Source organism: Carassius gibelio, chromosome A20 (genome assembly GCF_023724105.1).
Source record: "Carassius gibelio isolate Cgi1373 ecotype wild population from Czech Republic chromosome A20, carGib1.2-hapl.c, whole genome shotgun sequence".
NCBI lineage: Eukaryota > Metazoa > Chordata > Actinopteri > Cypriniformes > Cyprinidae > Carassius > Carassius gibelio.
This window is the reverse complement of record NC_068390.1, coordinates 11,428,874-11,441,071: the sequence shown is the minus strand read 5'-3', so window position 1 is coordinate 11,441,071 and position 12,198 is coordinate 11,428,874.

Here is a 12,198-nt window from a genome sequence, read left to right as displayed (position 1 = left end):
ATGTCGAAGTGAAGCGAGAGATCCTGGCGAGGCTGGGCCTCTCCCCTGTAAGTGCCGCCCAGCAGTTCCACGAGTGGGAATACAAGCCCCGGGTGCCAGCCCGTGCCCAGGCAGCCGAACTCAGCCGCCTTGCCCAGCACTGGCTGTTGGCAGGAAACCCCACACCAACACAGGTAGCGGAACGAGTGGTGGTCGATCGCCTCCTGCGCGCACTACCTCGCGCCCACCGACAGGCCGTCGGCATGAGGGACCCACGTGACGTCCGGGAACTAGTGGAGGCGATCGAGCTGGCGGATGCCGTTCATCCCAGCGGGGCAGGGGACCGGCTGCCGCCATTCCCCCGGAGGGTGGTCCAGGAGCGACGCCCGCTCGAAGGCACCGCGCGACCCGTCAGCAGGCCGATGGTTCCCCCACCGCGAGATGAGCCCATGCCAAGTGCCGAACCACCGTCGCCTCCGCGAGCCTGGCTGGCAGGCTGCATCCTTCACCAACGGGTGCCGGCGGGAGCCCCCGAAGCAGATGTGAAGGTGGATGGAAGACGGTTCCGGGCCCTGTTGGACTCAGGCAGTGCGGTCACCCTCATCCAGGCGCGGCTGTGCGCCCCGCGAAGCGGCCGGAAAAACTTCCTACCGATTACCTGTGTGCACGGAGACACTCGTCAAGTACCGGCCCGTGAAATGGTCATTTCGTCCCCCCAAGGCACCTGGCCAGTGGAGGTAGGCCTGGTGAAGGACCTGCCGGTGGCCGTACTGCTTGGAAGGGATTGGCCCGGCTTCGAGAAGCTGCTGTCCGCCGCTACCCAGCCTGCCAGCCCCAAGGGGAACCGTCGAAGACCGAGGCGGCCGCCTGGACCCGGCCGCCGACCGGCCCTGCTCGTCTCCGACAGTGGGAGAGAAGGTGAGGCCCCCTCCCAATCTACTAATCTGTTTTATGATGTCTACCAACAGGCCGCTGGAGGGGGCTCTTTCGCCAAGGAACAGCGGGAGGACGACCGACTCAAGCACTGTTGGAGCCAGGTGCGAGTCGTGGATGGAGAGGACGTCCTCCCCCGGCCCCACCCTCTCCCACATTTTGTCGTAGAGAATGGCCTGCTGTATTGTGTCGCCCAGCGTAGGGGGGAGGAGAAAAAGTTACTAGTTGTGCCTCGTGCCAAGACCGAGACCATTCTGGAGCTGGCCCATTCCCACCCCATGGCAGGACACCTCGCGGCAGCCAATACGGCCCAACGCATCCGCGACCGTTTCCATTGGCCGGGCCTGGACGCCGAGGTAAAGCGGTTCTGCCAGGCCTGCCCGACCTGTCAGGCCACGTCGCCCCGGACTCCTCCCCCCAGCCCGCTCATCCCGCTGCCTATCATCGAGGTGCCCTTCGAGCGGATTGGAATGGACATAGTGGGGCCGTTGCCGAAGTCTGCCCGAGGGCATGAGCACATCCTGGTCATCGTCGACTATGCCACCCGGTACCCAGAAGCAGTCCCCCTGCGGAAGGCCACCGCAAAGTCCATTGCCCAGGAGCTGTTTCTGCTGGCCAGCCGAGTCGGCCTCCCCTCAGAGATCCTGACTGACCAGGGAACCCCCTTTATGTCCCGGCTAATGGCTGACCTCTGCCGGCTGCTGCAGGTGAAGCAGTTGAGGACCACTGTTTATCACCCCCAGACTGATGGCCTCGTAGAGAGATTTAACCAGACCCTCAAGCAAATGCTCAGACGTGTGGCGGCGGAGGACAAGCGGGATTGGGACCTCATGATCCCCTACGTGCTCTTCGGGATCCGCGAAGTTCCCCAGGCCTCAACTGGCTTCACCCCCTTCGAGCTCCTGTTTGGCCGTCAACCCCGGGGCCTCTTGGACGTGGCCCGGGAAGCTTGGGAGCAGCAGCCGGCCCCGCATCGTACCGTCATCGAACATGTCCGGCAAATGAGGGAACGGATCGACCGAGTGATGCCGTTAGTCCGGGAACACCTCACCAGGGCCCAACAAGCGCAGCAACGTCATTATGACCGGACAGCCCAGCCACGGGAGTTCCAACCGGGAGACCGCGTCATGGTCCTGGTCCCCAGCTCCGCCTGCAAATTTCTGGCCTCCTGGAAGGGGCCCTACTCGGTCGTCGAGAGGGTTGGACCGGTCACTTACCGCCTGAGACAGCCGGGACGACGGCAGGCGGAGCAACTCTACCACGTCAACCTCCTAAAGAAATGGGTGGGGACCCGGGACCAAGTAGCTGCCCTAAGCCTCACCGAGCCCGTGGTTGTGGATATCAACCCCCACCTTTCGGCTGCCCAGAAGACGGAGCTGCAGCACCTGGTCAGTCAGTTCCAGGATGTGTTCTCCTCTCAGCCCGGGCAGACCAACGTGCTTCAACACCATATCCGGACGCCCCCAGGAGTCGTCGTTAGGCAACGGCCCTACCGAGTCCCGGAGGCTCGTCGGCAGGCTATTGAGGAAGAGGTCCAACAGATGCTAAAGTTGGGGGTAATAGAACCATCCCGGAGTCCGTGGTCCAGCCCCATTGTGATGGTCCCAAAGCCGGATGGCACCCTCCGCTTTTGTAACGACTTCCGCCGCCTGAACGAAGTCTCCGAATTCGACGGGTACCCCATGCCTCGGGTGGACGAACTGCTGGACCGGCTAGGAAGGGCCCGGTATATCAGCACCCTAGACCTAACCAAGGGCTATTGGCAGGTACCGCTCTCCGAGGCCGCCAAGCCGAAAACCGCCTTCTCCACCCCCAGTGGCCACTGGCAGTACCGGACCCTTCCCTTCGGCCTACATGGGGCCCCCGCGACGTTCCAGCGGATGATGGACATCCTCCTGCGGCCTCACCAAGCTTACGCGGCCGCCTACCTGGATGACGTCGTGGTCCACTCCGAGGCGTGGGACGAACATCTGGATCGTCTGCGGAGGGTGCTCTCGGAGCTCCGGCGGGCTGGACTTACCGCCAACCCCCGAAAATGCCACCTAGCCCTCTCTGAGGCCAAGTACCTGGGCTATCAAGTCGGCCGAGGACTCATCCGGCCGCAAGACAAGAAAGTTGAGGCCATCCACGCCGCACCAAGACCGGAGACAAAGACCCAGGTACGAGCCTTCTTGGGGTTGGCGGGTTATTATCGTTGTTTTATCCCCAACTTCTCCTCTTTAGCCGCCCCCCTGACAGACCTGACCAGGAAGGGGCAGCCGGAGAAAGTATGCTGGACCCCGTCGGCGGAAGAAGCCTTCTCCCAGGTGAAAGCAGCACTCACGTCCTCGCCGGTACTCCGCGCCCCGGACTTTAGCTGCCCCTTCCTGCTGCAGACGGATGCTTCCGACACAGGACTAGGAGCGGTCCTCTCCCAAATTCAGGAAGGTGAGGAGCATCCGATCATCTACATCAGCAGGAAGCTGTCCCCCGCCGAGAGGAAATACGCCGCTGTGGAGAAGGAAGCCCTGGCCATCAGGTGGGCAGTCCTGGAGCTCCGGTACTACCTCCTGGGCCGCAAGTTCACCCTGGTAACCGACCACGCGCCCCTACAGTGGATGGCCCGCGCCAAGGACACTAACGCCAGGGTGACTCGCTGGTTCCTAGCGCTCCAGGACTTCCACTTCGAAGTCCGCCATCGAGCTGGGGCTGCCAACGCGAACGCCGATGGCCTCTCCCGGATCTGGACAGCTTATGCAGGTCTGTCAGGGGTCATTCCCCACCCTCCCCTAATCTCACCCCTACTTTCTACATGTCTTCGCAGGACCAGAACAACGCTTAGGGGGGGGGGATGTGACGAGCACTCCCAGAGGAATCAGCGTCGCCCTGGAAACCAAACCAAAACACCTGCACGTCCTCGTCACCGGCTGATCGGTCACAGCTGCTCCCCATCAGCCAGCACATTGAAAAGCAACACATGTTGCACTGAGAAGAGGTTCTCAACCAGAACGCAAAGCTGGACTAACCCCTCTCTCCTATCCCCACAGAAAGCAGCGAGTGACCGACAGCCCACACCCTTTGGAGCACGTCTGGACACCCACTTTCCCCTTGATTGGCACAGAGGAACACGGAGAGCACACGGGGAGCACCAACCAGCGGAAAGCAGATCAGGACACTTCACCAGGCACCCTTCACTTTTCAATAAACCCACCCTCCGGGGCTTTTGATTTCACGTACCTCTTGTCGAGTGGTTCTTCACCCCGTGACAATATATATATATATATATATATATATATATATATATTGTCACGGGAGGGGCACAAGACAGACACAGTGGGCGTGGCGTCAGGCCTCGGAGAGGCTTTTATTAACAGAAATCATAAAACACAGGGAATAAAAGTGGCCAAAGGGGGAAAGTGTCCAAAATAACAGGGGATCTGGTGTCCTCTTTGTGCTGCGGGTTTCGTGTGGGTCAGGCAGTGTTCATGGAGGAAGGGTCCAGGTAAGGGGCGGAGTCCGGCGGCCGCACGCGCTCCCCTCCTTGGTCCGGGGCGCGAGGGGCGGCGGCTTCCTCTAGCGGCCGCATCTCTCTCGTCGGCCGCGGCGCTGGTAGGGGATGGACGGCCCGGCATCCTGGCCCGTCGGCCGTGTAAACGGGTGCGGTTCTCCTCCGGATCGCGGGTCCGGCTGCTCACGTCTCTTGTGGCGCGGGAGTTCCTCAACGCACCCTTCCTGGACCCACGAGGACACCAGCGTGCATGCACGGGGAAGAGACCGGTCTCCTGAGGAGAGGCGCGTTGGGCTTTTAAACAGCGGCGGTAATGAGGCTCCACTTCCTTCAGGTGTGCCCCATCACACGCCGCCAGCCCTGACTCATCCAGCGCCCCTCCTCTCACACACCCACTCCAGTCGGGAGCCTGGTGAAGGGCGGCGATTTAGGACGGGGTGCCGGTGACAATCAGGGAGGAGGCAGCTGACTCGTCACATTCCCCCTCCCAAGCGACATCCCCGTCCCCAGGGCGCCACCCACACGGGAGTGCTACCATCCTCAACCAGACTCCAAACGGTCGGAGTGGGCAGGGATTCCTCTCCGGGTGGTCCTCCCTCTCGCAGCGCGCCGGAACAGGGACAGAGAAACCGGGTTTTAGTGACAGCCTCAACCAACCGCAGGGCAAAATGACGATAACAGAAGTCACTTACCCTTTTGTGGCTGGGAGGCTGTCCCCGGTTTTCCTCCGTCCCAGTCCGGGTTCTCATGAACGTTTGCAGGCGAGAGGGAGTGACGTCACCAGACGTTTCCCAACTGCGCTGTCTAGGCTCCGCCTTGCCCGCATTCTCCACCAGTGTCACGGGAGGAGCACAAGACAGACACAGTGGGCGTGGCGTCAGGCCTCGGAGAGGCTTTTATTAACAGAAATCATAAAACAAAGGGAATAAAAGTGGCCAAAAGGGGGAAAGTGTCCAAAATAACAGGGAATCTGGTGTCCTCGTTGTGCTGCGGGGTTCGTGTGGGTCGGGCAGTGTTCATGGAGGAAGGGTCCAGGTAAGGGGCGGAGTCCGGCGGCCGCACGCGCTCCCCTCCTTGGTCCGGGGCGCGAGGGGCGGCGGCTTCCTCTAGCGGCCGCATCTCTCTCGTCGGCCGCGGCGCTGGTAGGGGATGGACGGCCCGGCATCCTGGCCCGTCGGCCGTGTAAACGGGTGCGGTTCTCCTCCGGATCGCGGGTCCGGCTGCTCACGTCTCTTGTGGCGCGGGAGTTCCTCAACGCACCCTTCCTGGACCCACGAGGACACCAGCGTGCATGCACGGGGAAGAGACCGGTCTCCTGAGGAGAGGCGCGTTGGGCTTTTAAACAGCGGCGGTAATGAGGCTCCACTTCCTTCAGGTGTGCCCCATCACACGCCGCCAGCCCTGACTCATCCAGCGCCCCTCCTCTCACACACCCACTCCAGTCGGGAGCCTGGTGAAGGGCGGCGATTTAGGACGGGGTGCCGGTGACAATCAGGGAGGAGGCAGCTGACTCGTCACAATATATATATATATATATATATATATAAAATTTTGTGACATTAAAAAGCATAAACATGCATTTTGTGCTGTTTGATGTGGCTTCTATGAATATGGTTCCAATAGAACTTTTTAACTCGATGGCACTCCACTGTCCAACACAATAATCAAATGATAAATCAATGAGAGCAGTTTGGAGAATAGATTAATGGACAAATAATAGATAGCAAATGTATATAAATGTATTTTACATAAATATGTAAGAATTTATATATTTAAATAATTTAAAGTCATCCTGTCGGCCCTCTAGAATTTTTTTGAGGCCCCCTAGTTAGCCCTGGCCCCCAATTGAGAACCACTGTTATAGAAATGCTTAAATCTATAACTGGCTTATAACACACTGCTCTGGGTTCTGTATCCTTGTATTTATAGAAAAAAAAACTATTGATTGATATACATCTAAATTTATCAGCACAACTGTATGAATAAAGCATAACATCTATAACTGATTAATTTACGACTACAGAGGGCTAAGATGTCTATAGGTTAGGAGGCTAACTTTTAAAAAAAATGCCAGACCGGCAATTAGCATTCTTTTGTCTCCAGTGTGGATGTGGTTTAAGAGTCAGAGAGCCAATAGAAGAAATGTGGTGGAGATCTATGCAGCTGGAGGTTACAGTGTCTCAGTGAGAGCTGAAGGAAATGGACTCATTTAGAAGAAACTGTGTGTGCTGTAAAACCACTGGGCCTTGAGAACATTCAACCTCCCAACATGGGGGGCCACACACACACAACAACAGAATTTATTTTCACATTAATGTTAGCCACACTACAAACATCTCTCACACACAGGAATTACTAAAAGCAACTAAAACCCAACTAAATATTTCAACTTCGTTGTTTATGGAGGCTAAAGTGTTCTGCCTGTAAACAGTGGTTTGTCTTTCCAGCAAAACAGATATTCAAAGTGGTCAAAATCTAATTATGGCTAGGGTTGCTAAAAGCAATTGTCTGATGTTAAAAGTGACTTTACATGAAGAGATACCTATGTGGAAATCCTTACACAACCGCTCAGCACCACAATTCTCTGATTTAGCATTGGTTATTTAGAATACATATCAATACATATTTATACACAGACTAACCCAGTCCTCACACACACACACACACACACACACACACACAGTTAAGTCAAGTCGGGTTTGTGGATCATTTAGAATTGAATTGAGAATGCGTTTTAATTTGAGTTTGAATTGAGGACAGGATGTAGACTATAAAGCTGCTGAAATGAAATTAACTGTAATTCGAAGACATATACTTAATTTACTAGAATACATTAACGAGGGTTTTTATTTATTTATTTATTTTAGTAAACTGCAGTAAATTCAGCTTCCTGTAAATCTCTATTTAAATTAAAATGTAACTTCCTGTACCGAATTGTCCTGTACTGCATTTTCAAGCTACAAAGTGCAAACAGATCTCCACAAAGCCTTTTATGTCTCTCATTCTGTCTATGTCCTTCATTCTTTATACCATACATGGACAGGAATACACATTAAATACTCTAATGCGTTCGCGCGCACACACACACACACACACACACACACACACACACAAATCAGTCTATATTTGGTTCCGTCTTTAGTTCTGCTTGAGGTAGTGAAGGTCTTTCAAGCAGGCTGGTGGATTAAATGACCCTTTTCAGTCCCAGTAGGAGGTAAATATGTCTAGAGAGCACACCTTATGTGGAAAAACTTAATTCAGTGCAAGAGTGTATAATTGAAAACCTGGACTAAATTCAAATGACAAGGCTTTGGAAACTTGTCTAAATGAGCACTCTAGACTATAAAACGACATGCCATACTGCCAATTTAGGGCTGGGTACCAGTACCACTTAAGTGCCTGAGCGATCAATTTAAATTTTTGTCCTGGTTCTCTGAAATGGACGAAGCATGGGTATCACTAGGCTATTTTTAGCGGGGCTATAGCGATTAGCTCCATAAACTGTACACATATTTGTGATCGCCTCAGAGTCAATCCACTTTAAATTTAATATAAATGGAAAATGGCGGCAGACTTAGTTTCCACCCCTTCTTTCAGTGCTCTCTTAAATCCATAGACAGCGGCGGAGCAGCCAAGCGGAATCAAACAGAAACAGAGGACACAAGGTGTGTGTTTATCGGTAGATTGTTATAATATCTGTATCTGTGCAGTTCTTTGTTATAAATACAGTTTACAAAAGGTAACAGGGGAGCGATCGGTTTCACATCTACTGTAATGTTTGCTGCGTTCACTGCTCATCACACCACAGCTGTTTGCTGCAGCGAAAATCTAGCCCTTAACACATATGAATGCATACTTTATAAAACGATCACGTTGCCATTTTTTCATTTGAAAATGAAATTTTTAATATAAAACATACTACAGTGCATGTGGCATATACGGTCATTCACAAAATAGATTAAAGAGAGTGACAAGACAGTCAAGATAGTTGCTTCAGACCAGAACAGTTGTATATTTATTATTTTCACACTTTTTGCATCTTAACTACGCCTCAACAAAACTCTCTAGCTTACATTGGCTCCAATTCAAGTGTCACAGTAGGCTTGAATGAGTACCAGGCACTTGGTATGATTGTGGGGATGATTGTGAGACTCTGGATAAACAATTGCAGCCACTGAACCTCACTGACTGACTATCCAGGAAAGAAATCTTTATCAATACACATTTCTCAGCAATAGACCTCAGTTTCGGCAGAAAACAGGCTATATTTACTGTTTAGATGCAGTGGAGCCAACAAGGCCTGGAAACACAGAAAACAGCACATTTGACCAAATGTTTGAACATTGTTTGATGCTTTACCACATAGTAGGCTTGATGGGAGTGACTGGATTCATATTATGTAGCAAAATGGTCCGGAAATTACTGAGGAGCTTGTATAACAGAGGAATTTTGACTCAGTTTTTGGTCAACATTGTAGTAAAGAGTGAAGTTTTCACATCTGGAAGTAGCATTCTAGTGCCATATGTCCACAAGAATGTAAAACTGTAGATGTTTCTATAGCTGCAGGGCAAAGCACATGTTCCCTCAGGCAGTGAAATCATGCATTATTGCACAACACTCTATAGTAATAATTTTGGAAGTGACATCAGACTGTTGAGACCATCAGAAACAGATGATCAAAATGGTACAGTAGGATCTCAATGGGAACGGTGGCGTTCTGAGATGATTCAGAACCTAAACTACACTATTAATATAACACATTTCTTACAATTCCCAAACACACAGCTACCGATGAACATATGGACACCACTTGCTTCACCACAGAAAAACAAAGAGAGATGAAGAGCTCGAGCGCGTTCTTCTTGCACATAGATTTATGACAGCTGTGAAGAAGACAGTAAAACATTCTCTGTCTTTCATCCTCCATATCCCCCTGTAACCTGGGGTCTTTCGACCTCCGCCCCGAATCCTGACTTTTGGCATCACACAACCGTGTCTAAACTCTGAAGCCTGCCATGTGGAGTGTCTGGAAGAAATACGGCTAAGTGAGAGATAAAGAAAAAGAAGCTAGAGGGAGAGTTTGGAGACCAATGTGTAGACTTAAATTGTCAATTAAATGACAGACCAGTAAAGTATAATAATGAATGCATGTGACTTAGCTTATGTCTTCTTCTGAAGCATTCAAGGACTTTGTTTAAGGATCCAAACCAAAAATCTAAGCCGTTCTAATAAATCATTCTAAGTCAGGTCTCACAATGATTCAATGCAGTCTAAATGTTTTGTTTCCAATCAAGACATTATAATTCTCTGTTCAGTTTATTTAGTGATCACAGAAAACTGGAGGGGGAAACTATAGTGAATAAATTACCATTCACCCTGTTACTCACAAGTTGTTATATGGCTTCAGAAGATTTCCGGGTGATTAATACTGTTTACAAAAGTATGATGAGGAAAAAAAGCAACCATGCAAGATATTAGCAATGCACTAACAATGTTTTAGCAAAGCACTGAGCTACTTGAGCTGAAATGACTAAAAACACTTTGTAAAAGCACTGATAATGGGACATGGCTTTCTTATGAATCACGAGGAATGAGGCAAACAAACGTAGAGCTGCGTATGAGAGCAGCGAGGTTTGGAGAAGGACCGACTCTTGTGTTTGCGTGAGTGCGATGACAATGAGATGAGAAGCAGATGTTTGTAGACGCAAGTTGGAGAAACGTGGCGCCCATAGCCACCAGACTTCACAAATCGCACTCTGACGTACAGAATATCCTGCAGACAGCATCATAAAGCCGTCGGATGATGTTCTCCTCTGTTGATAAGTGCAGCTGTTAACAGTGACAAATGCCGTAAAGGTCAAGTTCACAATTCAAGCTCCAAGTTTGTTGTTTACTGGAAACGACTCTGATCATGCACTTTCAAGATCAGGGTCTGCAATACATCTAAATATTCAAGCAAATATTTTACTTGTGTGGTCTTAAGCTTTTGCAACCATTGTCATGTATTATGAAAATCTATTTAATAGCATGAGATCCAATAATGTGATTCTGAGCCACGCCCAAGAGTCTGAGGCACCACACTGATGGAACTATCACAATATCTAGTAAAATAAATCAATTTATCTGAACTGAAATCTGACCCTGACCTCTAATTTCTACTAACTAACTAACTTCGAGAAGCTACTAAACAAGACTGGAAAGGTTTAGCAGTGTTTAATAGTATCACGCACACCCAAAGTGCCAATCAACCCTCATTTCAGTTGAATGAGTTAATTTTGGAAAAAATATTACAAAGTTGAAATCAAAATGTAATATCATCAGGACTGAGAATAGAATTGAGATTGCTTTCAAAATTCTAATTCAATTCCTGAATTTGAATTAAATGTAAATGAAGGTAGCACAATAAAACCAATGTTATTAACGTTAATTAAAACTAAAACTTTCTTGGGCAATTGAAATAAAAGCAAAATAGAAGCAAAAATAAAAGCAAAATAGAAATAGAAAAAAAATATATAAAAGTGACAGAAGCACGTAAATTTACAAAAACAAATTAAAACAGAAAATCTTAAAATAAAGGTTAATTCAAATGATTAATAAATACAATAATAGTATATTAAAACTACTAAAATAACACTGATAGGAGCTACAAGTTAAATTGCATTTAAGGAAGTACATTTAAAGGATACATACCAGTCAGGATCAAATATTTTTTTACAAAAATCAGCCAAGAAAGTATCCATTTGGCATCTGCAGTGGCTATTTTCTACTTCCTCTATAATTTGGGATGTACTCTTCCCAGTATTAACACTGATAGTATTACTCATACTACAGTAGTAGTACTCATTTAAATGCTTGTAGTATTTAGGATGTATTATTGAATTAGGATGTGGTCAGTGACTTACACCTTCGTGCACATCTGGTAACTGGTCAACAAACTTCAGAGTTTAATAGTGAACAATGCTGGATGATTCAGCAATTTCATTGCTTTGTGACCAATACCATATGTAGCAATCTTTAATGAATCTGCACTACACACTCATAAGCTTTCAAATAATCACCAGGAATGATGGGATGGTTTTGGTCCAGTGGGACTACAGTTCTTGTAAACTGATCTGATGTTACTGATCCGTTTCATCCATCATCTTACTCAATAAAATTAACACCAGAAACGAAACCTTACTGAAAATGGTTTGACAGATAATTTAGCTGCTCTGCAGCTATTTCCATTCAAATGCCATGTGTTTGATTTATTCCTGTCGAAATCCAGCCAGAACAATGAGATCAACTTTGGCCAGCTTGAACCATACAGAGAAAGAGAGCGAAATGGAGAATAATCTGTAAAACATCAGTGAGTCACTTGCTGAAATCCAGATTGATAGCTCTTCACTGAACCATTACATCAGTTGGATGGTGTTGTAGAGACAACAGGGATTCACAGGAAACAAAACACGCATTGGTTCTCACAGTGTCTTAAGTAGACATGACAAGATAAAATGACGTGTGCTAAAAGCTCTCATATCATTTTTCCCCTAGCCAACAACAGATCAATGCATGCATGCTAAAACCTTTACATATTTGGCCGTTCATTTTGAGAAAGTAAACACATTGAGACACAATCTGATGCCAGTGTGGGAGAGTGAGCTTGTAAATCACAGGTTTTAGCTTTATCTAAGTGAGAAACTAAACCTAATCAGACATTTCAGACAAAAAGTGCACAGCACATTACTTATAATAGATTCTAAGGGTATCAATCATCAGTCTGTTTGGCCAAAAGGCAATATAAACACTTGAGGTAATGA